Here is an 18406-nt window from a genome sequence, read left to right as displayed (position 1 = left end):
AGGGAGGGAGGGAGGGAGGGAGGGAGGGAGGGAGGGAGGGAGGGAGGGAGGGAGGGAGGGAGGGAGGAGGATCGAACGAACGATCTTAGTTAAGGATTTGTGTGACTCTCTTGACTGTCTTTCCAGTAAGGCTCTACTTGCTGTCCTTTGCGCACATTAGCTGCGGTGCCATCTGCGCGCATTTCTCCTGCGTGCCCCCCTTCCTCGGCCATGCCTGCGGCATTTAGCACCGGCCTGCTGCCTGCACTGGGACGGCGGAGCCTCGGATGAGCGCAGGCTGGGGATGCGGTTATGTCCCGACCAATACAAATGGATTAACAAGCTAAGGACCGTTCAGAAGCGCAGTCCATTTGATTATGCGTAAATAAACTCCAGCCTCGCAATGAAATTAGCGGGGATGTTTTAATCAACGGCGGGAGACGGACGGGCGGCATCACAATGCGAGTGCTGAACACAATAACCGGAATTTATCGCCGGCGCTGCCACATAGTCAATTTAGCTTTGATTTTGCTCTGCGCCGAGGCTCTTTTATCGCTGCCATCTTTAATGGGAATCGGGGGCTTGGAGGCAGCTTCGCCTGCGGCATCAGGAGGCAAAAGGTCATCCCGGATGTCTGAGAATCAGGCCCCGGGTCCCAATTTTGCGACCATCTTTGGAAAAATGGTGCATTGTACAGCATACTGGCCGGTAACACTGGTCAAAACTAGCCAACTGCAGCACGGGGCCAGGGCTCAAAACGCAGAGCGTTTTTGTGGGCATAGGTGCTTTTGTGAATGGGAAAAAAATTCACGAATTGGAGCTGCACCAAACTGTGCACGATTCGTAAAACAGTGAAAAAGACCGTTTGCAACCAACTGATTTGGATAAAAAAAGTGTACCTTAGACTCAATGGGTGGGAACGGGGTGCACCTCCAGTACCACCCATTTTTCACATGCAACATGGTGGCTGGCTGTGCAATTCAAATGCAATGTAACATAACGTAGAAAGTATTGAATAGCCGAAGGTCTGCCCCTTTGGTATGCAGGGGCGACGATACGCGGGTGCACTGAGAGGCGGAAGTGGAAGCCAGTGGGATGCAGGGGCAGGGAGTACGCGGGTGCTCTGAGGCGGAAGGGGAAGCCAGTGGCATGCTGGGGTGACGTGTACTCGGGTGCTCCGAGAGGCGGAAGTGGAAGCCAGTGGGATGCAGGGGCAGGGAGTACGCGGGTGCTCTGAGGCGGAAGTGGAAGCCAGTGGCATGCTGGGGTGACGTGTACTCGGGTGCTCCGAGAGGCGGAAGTGGAAGCCAGTGGGATGCAGGGGCAGGGAGTACGCGGGTGCTCTGAGGCGGAAGTGGAAGCCAGTGGCATGCTGGGGTGACGTGTACTCGGGTGCTCCGAGAGGCGGAAGTGGAAGCCAGTGGGATGCAGGGGCAGGGAGTACGCGGGTGCTCTGGGAGGCGCAAGTGGAAGCCAGTGGCATGCTGGGGTGACGTGTACTCGGGTGCTCCGAGAGGCGGAAGTGGAAGCCAGTGGGATGAAGGGGCAGGGAGTACGCGGGTGCTCCGAGAGGTGGAAGTGGAAGCCAGTGGGATGCAGGGGCAGGGAGTACGCGGGTGCTCTGAGGCGGAAGTGGAAGCCAGTGGCATGCTGGGGTGACGTGTACTCGGGTGCTCTGAGAGGCGGAAGTGGAAGCCAGTGGGATGCAGGGGCAGGGAGTACGCGGGTGCTCTGAGGCGGAAGTGGAAGCCAGTGGCATGCTGGGGTGACGTGTACTCGGGTGCTCCGAGAGGCGGAAGTGGAAGCCAGTGGGATGCAGGGGCAGGGAGTACGCGGGTGCTCTGAGGCGGAAGTGGAAGCCAGTGGCATGCTGGGGTGACGTGTACTCGGGTGCTCCGAGAGGCGGAAGTGGAAGCCAGTGGGATGCAGGGGCAGGGAGTACGCGGGTGCTCTGGGAGGCGCAAGTGGAAGCCAGTGGCATGCTGGGGTGACGTGTACTCGGGTGCTCCGAGAGGCGGAAGTGGAAGCCAGTGGGATGAAGGGGCAGGGAGTACGCGGGTGCTCTGAGAGGCGGAAGTGGAAGCCAGTGGGACGCAGGGGCAGGGAGTACGCGGGGGCTCTGAGAGGCGGAAGTGGAAGCCAGTCGGATGCAGAGGCGACGATACGCGGGTGCTCTGAGAGGCGGAAGTGGAAGCCAGTAGGATGCAGGGGCGATGATACGTGTGTGCTCTGAGAGGCGGAAGTGGAAGCCAGTGGGATGCTGGGCGACGAGTACTCGGGTGCTCCCAGAGGCGGAAGTGGAAGCCAGTGGGATGCTGGGGCGACGAGTACGCGGGTGCTCCGAGAGGCGGAAGTGGAAGCCAGTGGGATGCAGGGGCAGGGAGTACACGGGTGCTCTCAGAGGCGGAAGTGGAAGCCAGTGGTATGCAGGGGCGACGATACGCAGGTGCTATGAGAGGCGGAAGTGGAAGCCAGTGGAATGCAGGGGTGACGATACGCGGGTGCTCTGAGAGGCGGAAGTGGAAGCCACTGGGATGCAGGGGCAGGGAGTACGCGGGTGCTCTGAGAGGCGGAAGTGGAAGCCAGTGGGATGCTGGGGTGACGAGTACGCGGGTGCTGCGAGAGGAGGAAGTGGAAGCCAGTGGGATGCTGGAGACACGGAAGTGGAAGCCAGTGGGATGCCTGGGCGACGAGTACGCGGGTGCTCCGAGAGGCCGAAGTGGAAGCCAGTGGGATGCTGAGGCGACCAGTACGCAGGTGCTCCGGGGAACCCCAGGAAAGGTCATCTGCGTACCGGAAAAGGCCTTCTTCGTAAGAGTCCCTATACTTTCAATGGGACTTTTTATTTTTTTGGGGTGCCGGCATCCCCTGGGACATCCAGAAGTCAGTGACCCTGGTGGGATGAGAGGGAGAGGCCGAAACATGAGGTTTTGATGCGGGCTGACCGAAAGAGCCTGTGCTCTATGTGCTGGGATTTTCTAGGTGAGTTGTACTGAAGCTGCTTGGCTTACAGTCATTTTCATCGAAATATGGAATACAGGCAGAAACATGATTTTTTTAAAATGTATATTTTATTGTTTAAAGCGTGGACCTAGCTCGAGAGTAGCAGAGCGCTGTACCGGGTGTGAGTAGCCCGCATTTGGGCTGGCATCTTGTAACAGTAGCGCAGTACTGCAAGTTGCGGTCTGTGCGTGGCTCTGAGCATCTGTTGGGATTAATCCATCATCAGGTGTGGTTGAAAAAGCCCAGTTTTGAGAGATTTGCACAATTAGAGAGTTGTTGGGGCATTCCGAGTCGATTCCGGGATTGAGTTCCAGAGGGCGGTTGCATAATAAGCAGGGAAGGACTGTTTGCGGGTCTTCTCTTTGCGGACTAGTTGTGATTCAAGCCGGATGATGCACTTTTTGCCACAGTACCGAACACCCTGTCTCAGTGAGGGAATTTTGTTGAGTTTATTTCCTTTTTCCCATCGATGATAGGTCTGAAGAGAAATAGTGGCACCCCTCAACTCTGTGCATGGTTTGCCACTAGATGGGAGCTGCCCAAGTGCAAGGTATTGGTTGAGTGCATGGGGATGTATTAACTCATGCCTGACTCCACGGTCTTCAAGGTTACTGTACAGCTTTGGTTTGGACCCTTGCTTCCGAAAACGGAGCAGCCATCGGAGCTAGTTCGAATCTCACCTCCTCCATAGCCTTTTTGATTGGTCCATACTTTGAATTTTATTTTATGTTTTTTGCCACTTTTGTTTATTGTTGACAACTATTACGAAATCGTACGTAGACACTATCGGGTTAAGACTTAGGGCAGCAATAGGCCCCACTGCTCGGCGCGCGAGGAGATCTGCCAGAGTCTACGCAAGGACGCGGGGGCAGATTTGGATAAACCACCCACTGATCATACACCTTGACAAACAATGCTGCTTTTTTTAGTTCCCGCTCTACAAACCAGAGAATTCAAAAACAATCGGCTTTAAAGGACGAGAATGCTCGTCTTTTTTTGCATAGACTTGCATAATAGCCTGGCACTTAGGGGGTTAAATGTGCAATATTGTTTTCCATTCCTGCCATATGAATGTTATGTTAGCTTTCTGTGGAGTCAGGGCACCCCACAGATATGGAGATGTTTAACTGCAGAGCACCTGGCAGCTCCTCCTGCGAGATGATTTTGCCTTTTAATTTCGGTCGTACCCGACACCTTACTCCGTGAAAAACATGAAATTCCAGACTTGTATGCACCTTATTTACTCTTCCGCTTCCCATCCATACCTATTTAGCCCCTTAACCGCCAGGTAATTATGCAAGTCTCTGCAAAAAGGACAAGCGTGCTCGTCAGTCATGTGTTGTGCATTGCAACTCCTGAGCTACGTCCCAGAATCTATGCGATTACTGCAAATAGAAAATACTGAAGACGAAAATGTTGAGTTGTTTTTTCTTTTCGTACATTTCAATGCAGTTATATGTGGAGGGCGACCCCTGTAGACCCCTCACATTATTTATTACCCTAACCCACCCACCCGCAAATAATTGCGTTGAAATTCGCAGCAAAAGATTTGACATTTTTGTCCTGTGCAGTAATGGGTGACACCACGTCCCCTGCTTTACTCTCCACACTCTTCTTATACTGCACAATGCCTAAAACCATCATCCTAGACATGAGTGCCAAGGGGAAGGAGGTGTGTGGCGCTGGCATTCCTTTACAGAAATTGAGTAATGGATCATAACTCTTGGGATTTCCCTCTTGGGGTCCGTCAGCCCCTAACACACCAGTGGCAAATGCACCCACAGAAGAGGAGAATTAAGCATAAGGACGAGTAAGTGCTGTGGGGGGTTGTACTGTACACTGCAGGAGGTGGGGTTATTGTGAGGTGTTGCACTGCATTTGGTTGGGTTTTGCATGGTCCTGACACTAACATGATCTTACATTACTTCTTTGCTGTACGTTTAAGTGCCTGTGTGTGGTCATTGACCCCCTGATTAAGGAAGATAACGAGCAACCTGTGACCCAGTCTGAATCTCTGCTGTTCTCTCTTCACAGGATGCAGATTCCAAAAGGAGTCCTCCACAAGGCACTTTGGGCTCTGCGGCGGAAAGGGAGGACTGTGCGAAAGCTATGGGCTGAAGCAGCTCCTGTGGTTGTTTTTGTCGACTGTTTCTAGAGCACAGTAAATCATGCCTCGCAACTCACCCTCATTTGGTTGGCGTGCAATACCAGACTTCAAGGATATCACCTGCCAACATATTGCAAACATAGGGAGTAAAATAACAGCCTTCCTTGCTCTTTGTGCTAATATGTATTGTTTATGTACAGGGCAGCGATGGTGCTTTTCTGTTGCATTCTAGGACGTCATATTTCAATCCGTAATGCAAATATGGAGAAGCAGGTGTTGCAAACAAATTAGTCTCTCAAGGCAGGATAGGTTCCATGTGTTGATATCCCCGCAGAAATATGTACGGCAATATTTTTGGTGGGGATAATATGTAGGGATACCGGCAGGATAGGACTTTGAAGACCTACTGCTTAAAGGTGAGTTCTCCAAAGTGCTTGAGAGGTTCACAGGGATGTGATTTCCGAATAAGAAAATGAAACAACTAGAATACCTGATCAGGAAAGAGATCAATCGTAAACTACAAGCTACAACATTAACAATGTATTACAGAGCACAGCGTATCCCTAGAGGATTACGAATGACTATACGTCCAACCCTTTGCAAGGAAAACAAAGAATTTGTTAGAAAATGGAAAAATATTCTCAATAAATGCTCACTAGACTTGATTCTCCTAACAATACAAGAATTAGCTAATGAATTGAAAGTATTAGCAACTGACATTGAGATAATTAAAACAGATTTGAGTAAGTGCCTTAGTGGGGAAGACGTGCTAACCATGTTAGATGACATTAATGGACAATTGGAGCAATATAAATCAGAATTGGAAAACAAAACAATTTGCAAGTATAAAAGGGAAACCTATGATTATCACAATGATGAGGTGTACACATGGATGGAAAAATACAGACACTCAGGTCAATCACAGCAAACTAAAAGCTCCTCTGATCAATCAAGTTCTGATTCCGATTCCCAACCACGTCCTAGCACATCAAGAATTCCAACTCCCTCCTATAATGATGACAAACAACTACCCCAGAGAACTCTGCAACAGGAGGCGTCAGACCACTTAGGCAGCCTTTTTTACGCAAGGACAAAGGAAGAAAAGATCCCGGAGGGGTGGCAGGAAAAGGAATTACAGAGAAACTACCGGACAGGTATCCAAGCAGGAAGATCTGATTATCAATATATCTGATCGTCATTTAAGCATAGGGGACCTGGCCTAGCAGTTCGGACTGGGCTGCTACCTTCGGTGGCGGCAGCTGCTGACTGATTTGCGCATGGCTGGTCCCCTTTTGCAATGGCGCAGACGGGCTAAAAAACGGTGGTGTGGAAGGTTGCCCAGAGCAATTGCCAGTGGTTTAGATTCATTCGAAACCTTCCACCCATCACTTTTGTGGTCAGTTTGTTTCTCCATGTGAGAGAGGGTATGCCCAGACGTGGGTCCCTTGCTCACTGCGCCACAGGGAACCAGGCTGCACCTCACTGAGGAGGTCCAACAAGGCCGAAACATGTCTGGTGATGCTTGTGTTTCCGTGCAGAGGGGACCTGGCCTAGCAGTTCGGGCTGGGCTGCTACCTTCGGTGGCGGCAGCTGCTGACTGATTTGCGCATGGCTGGTCCCCTTTTGCAATGGCGCAGACGGGCTAAAAAACGGTGGTGTGGAAGGTTGCCCAGAGCAATTGCCAGTGGTTTAGATTCATTCGAAACCTTCCACCCATCACTTTTGTGGTCAGTTTGTTTCTCCATGTGAGAGAGGGTATGCCCAGACGTGGGTCCCTTGCTCACTGCGCCACAGGGAACCAGGCTGCACCTCACTGAGGAGGTCCAACAAGGCCGAAACATGTCTGGTGATGCTTGTGTTTCCGTGCAGAGGGGACCTGGCCTAGCAGTTCGGGCTGGGCTGCTACCTTCGGTGGCGGCAGCTGCTGACTGATTTGCACATGGCTGGTCCCCTTTTGCAATGGCGCAGACGGGCTAAAAAACGGTGGTGTGGAAGGTTGCCCAGAGCAATTGCCATTGGTTTAGATTCATTCGAAACCTTCCACCCATCACTTTTGTGGTCAGTTTGTTTCTCCATGTGAGAGAGGGTATGCCAAGACGTGGGTCCCTTGCTCGCTGCGCCACAGGGAACCAGGCTGCACCTCACTGAGGAGGTCCAACAAGGCCGAAACATGTCTGGGGTTGCTTGGTTTTCTGTGCAGAGGGGACCTGGCCTAGCAGTTCGGGCGGGGCTGCTACCTTCGGTGGCGGCAGCTGCTGACTGATTTGCACATGGCTGGTCCCCTTTTGCAATGGCGCAGACGGGCTAAAAAACGGTGGTGTGGAAGGTTGCCCGAGCAATTGCCAGTGGTTTAGATTCATTCGAAACCTTCCACCCATCACTTTTGTGGTCAGTTTGTTTCTCCATGTGAGAGAGGGTATGCCCAGACATGGGTCCCTTGCTCGCTGCGCCACAGGGAACCAGGCTACACCTCACTGAGGAGGTCCAACAAGGCCAAAACATGTCTGGGGTTGCTTGGTTTTCTGTGCAGAGGGGACCTGGCCTAGCAGTTCGGGCTGGGCTGCTACCTTCGGTGGCGGCAGCTGCTGACTGATTTGCACATGGCTGGTCCCCTTTTGCAATGGCGCAGACGGGCTAAAAAACGGTGGTGTGGAAGGTTGCCCAGAGCAATTGCCAGTGGTTTAGATTCATTCGAAATCTTCCACCCATCACTTTTGTGGTCAGTTTGTTTCTCCATGTGAGAGAGGGTATGCCCAGACGTGGGTCCCTTGCTCGCTGCCTGCGCCACAGGGAACCAGGCTGCACCTCACTGAGGAGGTCCAACAAGGCCGAAACATGTCTGGGTTGCTTGGTTTTCTGTGCAGAGGGGACCTGGCCTAGCAGTTCGGGCTGGGCTGCTACCTTCGGTGGCGGCAGCTGCTGCCTGATTTGCACATGGCTGGTCCCCTTTTGCAATGGCGCAGACGGGCTAAAAAACGGTGGTGTGGAAGGTTGCCCAGAGCAATTGCCAGTGGTTTAGATTCATTCGAAACCTTCCACCCATCACTTTTGTGGTCAGTTCGTGCGGATCCTCATGACAGGGCCAAGGATGTCCAGAATGTTAGACATAGAAAGGGGAAGGTTGGAAAGGGCTGTGTCCGGCTGGGAGTCAGCCGCTGGAGTAGGTGGTGGAGAGAACGTGGAGGCAGGGGCAGCCACTGACACTAGCTTCATAGATCAAATGACCGTGAAGGAAGGTGGCATTGCTGGGTGGGGCTTTGCCAGGGGGACAGGAAGCTTCAAATGAGGATAAAGAAGAGAGTGGTCAGTCCAGGAGAGAGGTGTAGTACGAGGATTGAGAGGGGGATGTCTGAAGAGATGAGAGCATCAAAGGTTTGCCCGTCAGAGTGAGTCGGACCAGAGGGTAGAATGGAAATGGACAGAGAGTTGCATAGGTTTGTGGAAAAGCCCAGAAGAGTCTGGAGAGTCCAGCGATGCTGATATCACCAAGAAGGAGAAGCCGGGAGGTAGAGGAAAGAAGAGAAGAAGTGAGGTCAACCCATTCAGAGAGGAAGAGGGTGACTTGGCCAGGTGGCCTGTAGATGGGGGCCAATGTCAGAGAGAAGCCAGGGGAGATAGAGAGCCTGCAGACCAGGCATTCAGATGGTTTTCTTTCATGGAGGTATTGCAACAACTGCTCACCTAACATGGAAGCACCTACTAACCAAAGAAAAATAGAAGGACCTTCTATTAGGTGAACACCTGATGCTCAAATGCAATCTGAAGTAAGATAGGCGCACAGCAGACGATAAGTGAAACACAGTTTTAATGTAGCGAAACGGACCCCATGACCGCCCAGCAACCAGGCCCCTCAACAGTCAAGAATGTGAAATCCAGGCCAGAGTAAACACACCAGGGTTCCATTACAACACTTCTCCCCCCTTCATGACACTACACGAGAACACACATTGGCAAAACTACACAGAAAAAATGGGAGGGGAAAGGGAAAGAAATAAACAGGAACAAACAGATGCATTGCATATATTAACAGCACAAAGAGCTCTTTTCCGAACACCGCACCAAAACATAATCTCTCAATTTGACAGGAGGCAACCTGATCCTAACAATGCGGCCACCACTGGCAGAATCAGCTGCCGTGCCAAAAGGACACTCCACAGCACAACCACACTGGACCGCATTTTTTGCCAGAGTCACTGCATCCTCCTCTCTATGCACTACTCCCTCCTCACACACACCCTAACCCACCTCAATAACCGAACTCAGACTGGGACCCAAAGTAGGCCCCAAAGTGAAACAAGATGTGTCAAACAACTCTGGCACCACGGGTGCTACTCTTTCAACCACAATCCTCCTCATGTTCCACTGTGACCCTTCATCCAGCACCACGTAACCTTCACCAACCTTCACTTCTGTCTGCAGAGACATGTACACACTTCCACCCTTAGAAACATATCTTGGATTCTCACTATCACCAACTTTCACCCCAATGGGTTTCTTATTTGCATGTTGCACTCTCACTCTCTCTTGTCTATAACACACTCTCTCCAACACCTCTGACATATTAACTTCAGTGAGGACCCCATCCCCAAGGGCAGCCATCCTCAACTTTGAACCCGCCTTTCTACCTCTCATGAGTTCAAAGGGTAAGCGGCCTGTAAAGGTTGATGGCATATGTCTATATGCCGCCAATGCTTCTGACACAACACAACACCAATCCAAACCATTGGCAACAGCCAGCTGAATTTCCCCATTAACAAATCTGTTCATCCTTTCCACTAACCCATTTGCAGAAGGATTATATGATGCCTGATACCCAGGTTCTGCAAAAACTCCTGCACGTGGAGCAAAACGAGCTGCACTCCGATGTCCGTCACTATGCTTGCCGGAACACCTTCCCTGTCAAACACTGTGCTGAGAAATTCTATGATCTCCTCAGTTGTCACAGTGTCCAACACAGCCGCCTCCACCCACAACAAAGTGTAATGCACCAAAACCACCACAAATCTTAACTCTCCACCAGGACCATCCATGGGGCCCATGATGTCCAAAGCCACTTTTGACCACACTTCACCCGGAACCTCTACAGGATAAATAAGCTGCGGATGGGGGCCTTGCTTTTGTCGCTTACTGCACAGGCCACACACTCTTCCAGAGCCACCTCCACCTCCTCATCCATTCCCGGCCACCAGTATGATTCTCGCAATCGTCTCTTAGTCAATGACCTACCCAAAATGACCTTTGTGCACCAACTTGACCAGCCTGGCCCTCAAACTGAGAGGCAGAACCAGCCTATTACCTCTCGTGATGTCCCACAGGCCCTCTGCCAACTCACTGAAAATATGAGTATATGCCTTCCCTTGTTCCTTGACATCCACGTTCTCCCAGCCAACCGGCAAGCCACTCTTTATCCATGTCAACTCTGTGTCAACTGCACTCTCTTTCTCACTGTTGTCAACAGCAGGAAGGATGCATACAACCTGAGTGCTCGTTCCACCCTCCACGTCCTCAACGGAATCACCTACCGGCAACCGGGACAAACAGTCTGCAACCACATTCCTGGAACCAGTAATGTATTCCACTCTGAAATTGAACTCTTTTTAATCTATCATCCACTGTGCTATCCTCGGAGACACAGACCCCATGCCCTTGGTAGTCAATACATATGTGAGAGGTTTATGATCCATCCGAATCACGTATGGAATACCCCACCAAAACATCCTGAAATGTTGAGATGTCTAAAAGGCCACCAAAGGTTCAATCTCAATCACAGCATAACGCCTTTCGGCATCCCTGAGAACTCTAGATGCAAACGCAATAGGTCTGAACCTCCCGCCCTGCCACTGCTCCAACACCCACCTAGACCTACGTCACTCGCGTCCACAGTAAGTACAGTTTTACTTTTCGGATTGAACAAACTCATCGAGGGAGCCTTATCCACATCCTCCTTCAACTTGACAAACTCCTCCTGACAGCACTGTGACTACTCAGACCTGATATTTTTCTTCAAAAGTGCACGCATGCACACAGTTGTGTCAGCATACGACAGAGTACATTTCATGTAGTACTTGGTCAGTCCCAGGAATGATCTCAACTTTTCCTTTTTCACAGAAGAAGGCGCTTCACTCATTACTTTGTCCAAACCTTTCCTAGGTTTTATGCCATTCACATCCAATGTGTGCCCTAAATATGTAACACTGGAAACACCCACCTGACACTCGCCAACTTTACAGCCAAACCACTCTTCTGCAAAATGTGCATTACACAAAGCACTCTCTCATCGTGTTCACTTTGATCCATTCCCCAAACTAAAATATCGTCCTGGAAGTAGCTTACACCACATACCTCCCCAAACAGTGTCTGCATCAGCCGTTGGAAAACAGCCGATGCAGACGCCAAGCCAAATGGCACGTGGCAAAATCTAGAAGCTTAGAATGGGGTGACGAATGACGTAAGCAGACGTGACTCCTCGTGCAAGTTAATCTGATGATACGCCGAAAAGAGGTAAAATGTGGAGAACCACGTTGCCTGACCAATGGTCGCTAAAAGCGCATTTATATTAGGCAAGGGATGGCGGTCAACCCAAATGCTAGCATTGAGTTCACTAAGGTCAACACCCATCCTGGGGCTGCCTTCCTGCTTGCGCGCAAGAACCACAGGCGATAGCCACTCCGAGCACTCAATCTCCTCTATTACCCCTGCCTCCTTAGGTTTTGTAAGTTCACACTTTAGTCCTTCTCTGGCCAGCACCGGTACCTTTCTAAACGTATGGCCCTTAGGTACTGCTCCTCTCTTCGATACAATCTTATGACAAAAGCGACGCAACATGCCCAATTTGTCCAAAAACACAGTGGGATACACATTCCTCAATTAATCCACCGACACACTTCCCTCTGATGGCACTCGCTCCTTATCCTCCACACTCAGCACCGAATAGCCTTACCAGGGCATATCTCTATTTCCAAAGCAGCTTGCTCATCCCATCCCAGGACACTCTCACCCTTGTGTGCTACATTCAACTTCCTTTGAGTTTTGCACCATTTTAATTCTATTCAAGCCCATTCATATCCCAAAACTTTGATAGGCACCTGCCCATATGCACTGGGGTTGATATCAGGGGGTTGGAGGATTGGCACTTCCGTTCCATAACTCTCCCTGTAAAGTTCTGTGGAAATCATAGTGTATGGCGAACCAGAACCTACCAACATTTCAATTTGTACTCCATTTACAGTTAACACGTCCCACGATCCTATCTTGACCACCCCCACCACATGTAACAACACCCCCTCATATGCAACACTGCTCACAGGTCCCACCATTCCGTCGGCACCCGCTTCTGCCTCCACCAGCCTGACCGTTTGTCTTTCTTGAACACCGCCACTCTCACTATTCAACTTGCACATTCTGGCATAATGTTCATTGGTATTGCATCTCCTGCACTACACACCCAAGGCGAGACACTCCTTGGCACCAGTGGAGGGCCCGGTCCACCCACACTTCCTGCACATTTGTCTTCCTCCGGCACTGAATGGCCCCCTTGTGCTCTTGTTTGTGTGGTAATCCGCTTTTTCAACTTTTGTGGCAATTAAGGAATGGTGTGCAGTGTGCACCTGAACAAATGAGGCAGGGAATGACTTTTTATGCCTGGCTATTAGCTTGCAACTTTACATTCTTACCCGTGCATAGTATAAGTAAGTCATGTGAAATAGTATTTCACCATGTGTACGTTTATCTCTCTATAATTTTGGGTACACTTAACTCCAGCACCATAAAGCAATGGTATATAATCACAGGCCTCCAGGGGTGGTGTTCAGTATGCAGTCCATGTAACACCGAAGCCATTGCAGGGTGTAGAGTGTGCTGGAGATGCACTTTCAATCACGGCTTTGATTGCTGTTGCGCCTGCAGGGTTGTGGATAGTACATGTCTGGCATCATCTGAGATCATCTGAGGCCAGGTGATCAGGATTTAATGCCCCCTGCAAACGTTGACACTACTATGATTTCTTTGATTTTTCAGGTCCCGCATAAAGTTCTGGCAAACAGTTGTTTTACAATGTTTTCCAGACATATATAAAGGTACAAGGAACAGCCTCAGATGAGAACAGTGATGCAGACCCTCTGGCTGAAAAATCCAGTTTTGACGTTCAAAGAACTACAGCTTGAAGGTTGGCACCTGTGTTTTATATATTTGTAAGTGCTTCCCTTTTGAGGTGGAAATTTACAACAACTCTGGAAGTGTGTGTTTCAATATTTAGGGAAGGATTGCATTTGAGAAGCAGGTGTTCACCTAACAGGAGTTATTTCTTTGATTAGCAAGTGCTTCCATGTTAGGTGAGCAAATGTTGGAATAACTCCACGACAGAAAACCATCTCAGTATTGCTTTAAAAACGTATGTGTTCACTACATGTAGTCCCTCGTCTCTTTCCATGGCGACCAGTTGCAAAAGGAACACTGAGGGAATTGGCTGTGACCGGTGCTTTGTCGGGCTTGTAATGACCTGGCGAGGGCCAATCAGATCATTTGTAGCAATCTGATTGTTCCTCGCTAGGTACTAATATAGATTAAGTCTCACAAATTGATATATGTAATGTACAGAATTCTTGTGCAGGCTTCCTATTGCCGTCAGCCTGTTACTAGGTGTCGCCATTTTCTCCACAGTCATCCTAGATCATCAAGCACTAATTACCATCTATAGAAAATGCTCCTACAGATGGCAGGTTACTCCAGACTATCACTTTATCATCACACGCAAACTAGGCAAAGATGCCAACCCAGCAGACGTCTTATCTTGCCACTGCTGCCCTCACAACATATGCAACTCTCTATAGCAGACCGCTAGGTAATTGCAGTATGCCACATGCAAAGTGTAATCTGCTAGCCCTTGAAGTCATTAAAGAAAAATACAGAAGTTGATCAGACACTGAACACCATCACAATGCGTCCAGAATCAGGCAAGTGGAAACTTGCCAAAGGAATTGCTGTGGACAATCCAGAGCTGGATCATCGCAGCCCTCAAACACTACTGCTAGTAAAAGATGAACTATCAATGTCCGAAAGCACCATATTGCGGAAGAATAGGAAAGTAGTTATTCTATCATCTGGCCAACAAAGACTTACTTGATCTAGCCCACGAAGGACACATAAGAATTGTGTCCATCAAGAGGCTGCTCAGGAGAAATATAAGGTTCCGAAAAAAACATGGACTTTTGGACGCTTGAGCCATTTGCAAGAGTCTACAGTCACAGACATTGCATGAACCGCTTCACATGACCTCAAGTAATCTGGAAGGAAGTGACCAGTGACGCCTTTGGGTCACTCTGATCAGGATTCTACATATTTATTTATTTTATTCATTTATTGCATTTTATTGTACGCCCAAACCCGGGGGTGTCACGGCATAGGTTACAAGTTTACTAAAAAGCTTTCTAGTTACAAGGAGAAAGTGTCCGATAATGGCATTTGACATTGTCAATACAAAGGTTCTGAGCCGAAGGCCTTTAAGTCAAAACAATTGTTCAGTACATCATACAGCAGGTGAGTTAGTATTTGTTAAAAAGGCAGGTTTTTAGTAGTTTCTTGAAATGCATATGGGAGGCCTCATTGCGTACGTTGGATGGGAGTGAGTTCCATTGGTTGTCTTAGATGAATACTCAAAGTATCCTGACAAATAGCTCCGTCCTTAACCATTCTGATGGTGATACCCATGTTAGATAAAATGTTCACTAGTTATGGGAACCCCAGAAATTGTACAGTCTGACAATGGCTGTCCGTTCACTGAATACATTTGTTTCCAGCAAAGACAAGTCACGCACCTGTGGCCTTAGGTGAATGGAACAGTAGAACATTTCTGGGGCAACCTCAAGTGCGCCCTCCACATTTACCACATCACCAACACATCCATTGAAGGAGCTGTCTACCAGCTAGTACGCGGTTACAGGAACACGCCGCACAGCATGACGGAAGGATGCAACGCACACAACGGACCATGAACAATTCAGAGAAAAGGACACGCAATCAAAGGAGAAGATGAAACGATATGCTGATGAAAAAAGAAAAGCAAGTAAGTCAAATCTGGCATGGGCGACACAGTGTTGGAACGGCAACAAGACTGGCAAGGAAAAGTCACCCGTTCAACCGCCGGACTACAGCACCGGCATGAAACTATTGTGACTGACAAGGAGCAAGGCAGTGCCATCATCATCATTTTATTTATTTGAAAATAAAACATTTCCATAAAATCGCAAATATCACAAACAATCATACAACGTATAACAACAATATGAAAGCAAATGCAATCGTGCAGATACAAACATCCAAGTCCATGTAGATCCAATCAAATCAGATTGAAAACAATCAGTACATTAGTAGATAAACTGGATAATAACCAAATGAATAGACAGACCTACTTCGAAGAGAATCCGTAGACATGATCGAATTTAGAATAATGAATGGAGAAATGACCGAATTGTTTTATCGATTTTCTTTCGAAATGTGGGGACATTTTACTAAAATCTAGGTGTGAGGGTATGGTAATAGTGAAGGTAAGGGCAGTGTTCTGACTCTGTTTTGGACCACTGTGCAGAAACCAAGGCTAGAGAAATTATATTCAAGCAGAATTTCAGCTACAGAGGTCCCTTACGAGGATTTGTGGTTAAGATATAGTTAAATTACTATTATGTCAATGGTCAAAATAGCCAGTGTTTTTCCTTCAGGGAATCCAGTCGGGTCCAGTCACTAAAGGCAAGTGTAACCTTTGTGGACACTGAGGGTGATAATAAACGTGTACTCCCCCACAGAACTCCAAAGCTACTGGTCAAGGTAGATTTAACACGCAAGAGCCATTGCCATGGGGCACCCTGGTTCTGGTAAGACAAGTGCCTAGCAGTTTCCTTGCAGATATTGAACCCTTTGCATTGCTTTGAAGCCAAAACAAAACCAGCCTTGTCTGGGCCTCATAGCTAAGCAGTAACAAACCTAACTCCATGGGGATAGGTCCAGAAGGTGCAATCACTGGAAATGCATCCTCCTTTAGGAAGCTGGAGAGCCAGGCGTCCATTCCAGATGTAGCCAATCACAGAGAAGAAGGATATGATGGGGGAATTGAACTCTCAAGGGGACTGTACCTGAAGCCACCAATCCTAGTGTGAACTGCATGGACAGCACACCCGAAGTACAAATGATGAGGACAGCAAGGGGACCCACCCATCAGGTGGTTTGAAGAAAGGGGTTAACTGGGAGCTCCACTCTCTGCCCAGGGGAGATGAGAGAATCCTGTACTGCTTGTCCACTTAGTTTGGTGGGTGTAACCTGGACGGTCAGCCGAAGTCACGCTAGGGCAAAGAAGGAAGCATCAGGATACAGGTGTTACGGAAAATAAAGAGCTGTGCATATACCCAGTTCCCATCACTGTTTTAAGTTATGTTACGTTAAAAATTCTTATACCGCGCACTGTTACCACCTGCGTGGTCTCTTGGAAGACCTGCAAAGCAAGGGTGGAGGCGGGTAAGTTAGTAGGACTGAGCGGGGAAAAAAGAGCAAGAGAGCTGTGCTGTGCTGTTGGCAGCTTCAGTTCAGTGACACCATTCACTGAGCGTTGGTGTGTTTTTCGGTTGGTAGCCACCATGTGGTGTTGGGCAAGGCTATGTGTGGTTTGTTAAATTGCTGTACATTTGTTTAGAGCAGTGGAGCCTGTGGATTCCAACTCGTGGGTTGCCCATGACAATGGCCAAGAAAAGCAGTATCAAATATCCGGATCGTGCAGAAACATTTCCCAAAGAAACCCAGCTTCTACCGGAACCACTGGCATCATTGCAGGCAGTTCCAATGGTGCTTGGTTTTTAAAGGGGATGCTTAAGGTCTGTATATTGTGTAATGGCCATTCAAAGCCCTTATACCAGGATCAGCTGCTTTCATCTGCCATGAAGATGGCCACCACTTTAATGGCCGCCCCATGAGTTGGCTGTCCACAGGACTCTGTCTTTGGACCTAGACAGGTGCTTCACCGACCGGTGGTGACCGGTTGCTCTGATTGCTGCCATAACGACCTCACCTCAGATGCGCTACCTTGGACGTCCATCCTCTTGATGGCCATACTTGTGGCCTAACTTGCAACTGGTTAAATCAGTGTGACCAGATACTCCATCTGGTACCACTGCTTTCTCTCCAACTAGCCGCAGAGCGAGTTGGCAAGAAGCCATAGGAGGCGGTCCATTTGAATGAACCACCAAGGCCCAAATTGCAAAGGTGACATACAGTGGTCTTTTTTTAATAGGAGCCATCCTGCACATGTGCACGCATGCCAGGGAGGTGGCATCAATGCACCAGCAAGTGGTATCACACAGAAGTGCAGTAGGGAGGTGTAGCCCCCTTGCACACGTTCATATAAACTAAACCAAGCCAGAAAGAGACTGGGAACCACAGCGCTTATACAGGTAACAATCACATGCAAGCTAATCAAGAAAAAACATTTAGTGGTCGGTGGTGCGACTGCCGCGGGTGATCGCGTATCAACGTGGGACCCCTGCCCAGGCACTCCATCAATAACAACACTAAACAAATGATACAATCACACTGCGCATGTTCACCGACAGTTTTTATGTGAATTCAATCAGTTAGTGGGTTCCCAAGTTCCCCAGGCCAGATGCCTGTATGAGGAAACACTTCTCCTAGCCTTGACATTTTGAAGCATTAAAGATAGTTTTTATTTCTAATCCTCTGTATTCCCAACATTTCCTTGGCCATATCTTGTGTTCTTTGGTGCCTTTAAAGTAAATTCACTCTACCTCTAGTATTTCTCACTTGAACGTCAAGTATTTAACTTTGTAACACCGCAAGCTACTTGTGCATGCCTTGGGACAGATCTGCCACAGAGTTGTACAAATCTTTATAAGATGCACAGATGAAAGACTGAGAAACAAAGCTTGTGTAACCAACACCCACACTGGTTGTATTTTGGGTATCTTACAAGTGAACCTAGCTCGGAAGCAAAGGCGTGCTGTACAGCAGGTAGCTGGGCACACCCGAATGGGAGAGGCGGGTGGAGCAATTGAGATCATGTGCGCAGTCGCGAGGGGCCGCGAGGTGACAGCATAAGGGTGGGTTAGTCATAGTGCATTGTACAATCGACGAGGCTGTTCGCTGAAGAGGTGTGTCATCTGTTCCTTGGAGAGCGATGGCGCAAACCATGGGTCTGCACCGGCGGGTGTCCCAATATTTTGGACAACTCCCATGCTCCCTCACCAATGACTACACTGGCAAGGATGGATTGATGGGAATAGAAATCCGAATCATCTGGAGAGCCACAGATTGCAGACCCCT

Source organism: Ambystoma mexicanum, chromosome 5q (genome assembly GCF_040938575.1).
Source record: "Ambystoma mexicanum isolate Mex_15411 chromosome 5q, UKY_AmexF1_1, whole genome shotgun sequence".
Taxonomy (NCBI): Eukaryota; Metazoa; Chordata; class Amphibia; order Caudata; family Ambystomatidae; genus Ambystoma; species Ambystoma mexicanum.
This window is presented reverse-complemented; position numbering follows the sequence as displayed.